The sequence below is a fragment of the Maniola jurtina genome, chromosome 14 (genome assembly GCF_905333055.1).
Source record: "Maniola jurtina chromosome 14, ilManJurt1.1, whole genome shotgun sequence".
Lineage (NCBI taxonomy): Eukaryota > Metazoa > Arthropoda > Insecta > Lepidoptera > Nymphalidae > Maniola > Maniola jurtina.
In genome coordinates, this window is record NC_060042.1 from 9,631,447 (window position 1) to 9,636,777 (window position 5,331).

Sequence of the window (5,331 nt, forward strand, 5' to 3'; positions counted from 1 at the left end):
ATAAAAGTATAAGGAAAAACCATCGTGAGAATTTCACATAATGGTATAAAATACCATATGATGAGGGTAAACTTGATCGAGAGTTCTCTATGAAGTCCGCGCTCAGTAGTGAGCCGGTGAAAGCTGTTCATGTTGATGAAGACGATGTTTATACCGCGGTAGCTAGTAGTTTATAGCACACCACCTTATTTTAGCTATTGAGTAATTTTTCTACCAAATCTATAATTGTAACGACAAGTGTCATTCCATCAGACTGCATTAGACTGCTAATTCAATTTTATTCCCTATTTAATGCTGAATAAGAGCTAGTATTATAAATAGGTGCACTGCTGAAAAAAAAACCTAACCTAATTTTTACTTAATAATAGGAATTGTGATTGGTAAATAGGTCATATGAGAAAATCTTAATATTGGAGCTCAAGTTAGTTCGATACATGGTTTCTTCGTATCTTTGGCTTTGTTAATATTACAATACGATAGTCTAGCCTCCAAACAAATTGAATCTCCATTATTAAATGTCTAGGAAAATGTATCTAAATATAGCAAATAAAAGATGATAGTTATACCCAAGTGCATTTATTTCTGGTAAATAATTGTTTATTTACTCATACAGTTGAGTATTTAGAAAAAAAGAAGAGAAACTGAATTTATTATTTAGACTGGGAATTAAGTAACTTTATTACATTAATTAATTCCCGGCCGAATATTTGCTTCCTAAGCCATACTAATTATTGAAAGGGAAAAGCAAATATTCAAACAAAAAAACCCTTTCGGCTTTATATAATATTATGTACACCATTTTATCTAAAATACACACATGCCCACATAATCAATAGAGATATTATCTATAATTCTTACTTCTATAATAAAGTAAATTTTAAGGACACACATTATGCGTAAATTATAATATATTCATTATTTATTCTAGATATATTTGAATCCTAGTTCCACAAAGAGAAATGTCCCATTTCTATAATTTTGGATGCAAATCTAATAGTTATACACAATATTGTAACACCTCCTAATACCCAAATAATAATATCATCTCTAATTTAGTTTGTAAAATAATTCTTTACTCAAGATTTTTGGAACTGATTTTCAAATAATCTAGTTTAAAAATATAATGTAAATTAGTACATCACCCTATATCAGCTTCTGCTGGCCCGGATACACACTATTTTATTCTATTTATAATTTTTCTATTATTAACTATACAATTGCAATATACACTTAATATTCACTGTTAGGCTCTACTGCACGTTGAGCCAGACCTCAATCGAATGTTCCTCTCGGTCCCCCAGTGTAGCCTTAAAACGTCCACACGGATATCTTTTGTTCACGCCCATGATCTGAAATGAAAAAAAACCCAGCGAAATTTCGGTTTCTGATTGGTTCACTCTTGCGCACAGAATTACCCTGGCTGATGGCTAATTGGCTGAAAATAAAATGTATTTCGAACATCCCTTAATGGGCCGTACCTTTTGCTTTCTCACGCTCTTGCCTTGCCTAGACCACTCGCATAACACGTGATTACAATTTTGTACACTTGTAGAGATTTCTAAGTTAAAATTTACGACTTTTATCTAATTTATGACCGACCCTAACGCAATTTAGCTTTAGAGCAATTTATTTTGCCCTTTTGTTTTTTATACTTCCTTTCCTACAATTACTCAGAATCTTAACTAATTTATTTCTTTTCGTGCGAGATTTTTGTTTTTAAGAGCAAGGCTTCAAATTTCCGACAGTCATAAAACCGTATGACGGATGGCAAGGCCATCTCAATTTGAATATTAAGCAACCAAGGTCCATGATATTTTGCAGACATATTCTAGAAACTTTAGGTACTTAGATTATGTACTTGTTAATATTATTATTTTTCGAGTTTTTAAAATATAAAAAAAGGTTTTTTTTACTCTTGTTTATTATTTTGCCCCTTCTTGTTGCGTTTGATATGTTTTGTGTAATGTGTTTGATATTTGTTCGGGATAGGTACCTATTTCTTTTTGTTCCAGGTTACGCAAATGCCATTTTAAAATAATGTGTAGGCACTTACAAAGTATGCAGAAGATAAGTGCCTATGTAGCTCTTTTACTATTTAAAAAATCGATTGATTGAATAACATACTTACCTACGTTAAGTACTTCGTGAAAAATTCAATATTATCGGGAGGATAAATCATCCTGCAATCAGATTTTAGAGTAAAGTAGGGAATTTTCTATTAGGTTTTAGATAGATAATGTATTCCGTTAAAAGTTTTCCATATAATTGCGATTTCAAAAGCGATACGTAATATAAGTCATAGGCGAATGATACACAGACGATCTAGATCGGCGATATTTGAATCGATCTATAGTCACAGTAACAGATAAACCTATAAACAGATATACCTACCTCCCGTCCGTTTCCTCTACGACATACCTACGGGACGTGTCCCGCCCAGCTCCGCTCTTGGAGCAATGTCAGTCACCCCTTTTTCTCTTCCTTATCTCCACATTAGGTAAGTACCTACCTACCTTATCTAAGAGCACCTAAGAGACAGGCCTATATAGCTCTTTCCTTTACCAAACAGTTTGTAGGTACGTAATCATATTCAATCTCACTGCTATTACATACCGCGTAGTTAATAACGTAGAAGCATTACCTATTCGAATTCATTGTCTGAACTTTACGATTTCAGATAATGGAAATCCTTAACAATAGAGCGACCTTACCTAAGACAATGGGTGGAGCAAATCGTAGTCCCATAGCAACTTCTTAGTAATTTTAAAATGACTGATAAAATTTTATAGTAGGTAGGTAAGTAACTAGGTACTAGTGACGAATTAAGACTACTTGATGACCTAAGCAATCCATGCCTGTGGGCCCCCCTATCCGTATGTCAACTAGAATCGGTCTTTAATTAAACCTTTACCGCCTAAAAACACTAGTTTTTTGTAAATAAGATGATGAGATGTAATGTACTTTAGAAGTGGAGTAGGTGCGACAACAATAAAAACCAAAGTATAATCCCTTGCGGCTTTCGGGGACATTCGAATTGTCGGGCAGCGAGTGGGCAAGCGGGAGTGGGGTTAGATTCTAGATCGGACTCTATGTCAACTTAAAACGCGCGAATTTTCAAATTAGTTCTAGAAAAGTTTCTACCTTCACGTCACCAAAAACCACACCAAAAAGTTTTTGATGTAGTTTTTGGTGACGTGAGAGTGAGACGTGAATGCCCTAAGGACAGATTTTTTTGTGCTTCGTCTGGTGCCCCCTCAGACGTGATGCCCTAGGCAATTGCTTAATTTGATTAAGGGTTAATCCGTCAGTGCTAGGTACCTACCTTCTTATTAAGTTCTAATTATTAATTACTATCGAAATGTCTGTTAGGCGCAACGCACACAAGCAGAATGGAGTGCAGCCGAGGTACGGCGCAACTCAAAATAACCTTTATTTACTTTTTATATGACGTTGATGATCATGATTATTGTGATGATAATGATTATGGCGATGATAAAAATGATGAGGATGATGATAGTGATTAAAGTTTTAGGTATACTTACTACTCTTAGGATAGTGTGTTTCTCGGAAATGGTTTTAAGTTATCACTAGTCTGGGTGGTCTGGGTAGTCGTGTAAAGACGTGTTGAGCCAGCGAGTAGAGCTTATATTTTTGTGAAAAAAAAACGTTGGTATCTACCTATTTACAATAAAATATTTCTGATAAAACTGGATTCGAAACCTTATCAAAAAAATTAAACAATCCATTGTCAGCTGTTCAAACACGAATGCACGAGCTCTTCAATTACTATTTGTTAAACAAAGTGGATTGAAGAGACGATAGTACCTAAGTAGGTAGCTAAGTATACCGTCTTTGCATTTTCACATTGCTTGCTTTACATGCAGCTACATCTTCACTGCTGCACTTAATTAATTTATTATTAATTTTTATTGTCATCGAATCGTCTCAATACGTAAAACGCAAAAAAAAATGTTTGAAGAATCAGAGTGAAATAGGTAGTGAATAGTAATAATAGTAAAAGTAGACTAATCTTCTTAGTTCTACTTTAGTGCTTAATAGTAGTTCAATGGTTCTACTCATACGGGTTGAGGCCCCGTTGTGATAAACCAATATCTAGTGTTACAAAGTCCAACCAAACAAGCAACGGTGACAGATAAAGTGAGCAAAAGGTGAGTAACTAGTTCTTTCTAACTTATAAAAACAATATAAGTAAACATTGGCGAGTAGGTACGCAGTGCCGGCTCTTACAGGGTGTGCGGACCTAGGGGAAAAGACTACGATATTATACTAGGGGCCGCTCGCCGCTCACGACAACGGCTCCAAAGAGCATGTCGTTCGCGACGCTCGCTCCCGAAGGCTCTTCGCCCGTATTACCGACTATTTGCACCCGAATATCCACTATTTCCACGCAAATTTTCAATTATTGGTGAAAATATAACAGCTGTAAGTATTCCATCTTGATCGCGTGCCAACTTACTAGGCAAGGTATGAACAAAACGCACTTGGACTGGACGCTACCTACTGGCTAGTTACCACACTAAGTGCAAAGCCACGGTAATGGTAATATTACCGTGGCAAAGCAGTGCTGCCAAGCGATTTAGCGTTCCGATACGATGCCGTGTAGAAGCCAATAAACAGTGTGGGTTTCATAAAAACCCATCAAGTGCGAGTCGGACTCGCACATGAAGGGTTCCGTGCCATCCTATAAGATTATTTATTTATTATATTTAGAAATCTTTAGAGCACACACTGTATACAGGAAAACAATACAAGATTAGGTATGTATTGTATCTACGCGACAGGTTGAGATGTAAATTGGGGTATGAGGCGGGGGAGGCCCCGCACACCAACACGTCGCCCGTGCTCACCCGCATCGGGTTAGCACGCGGGCTGTGCGGGTGTGACTCCCCACCCCGATTGCCATCTCAACCTGTCGCACGCTATACTTTCACTTATTATTTTGTATTTATACTTTTGGTTGGTAGCACTGACTTTTTAAGCTGGTTATTCACAATTCTGTAGCTTGACGCGGACGAGACTCGGGAGCGGGGCATGCGTATCGCCATAAATGTATATGTAGGGATTAACGACTTCGACTATTTAAACATACGTATAGTTTATGATTTGAACGAGAAACGATTTGCGGAAACATTCTCGGAGAGTGGCGGATCAATAGCAGTTTCAAGCTCTAGATTACTGATCTGTGGTTTCAACTTTCAAGCGAGCGAGCGCAGTTGCTGTTGCGCAAACGAATTTTTGCTGTCACGAGTCACGAATCACCGTCACCATAGCTTTATATTTATTGGTTGGTACAATTGATTGCTAAGGCGC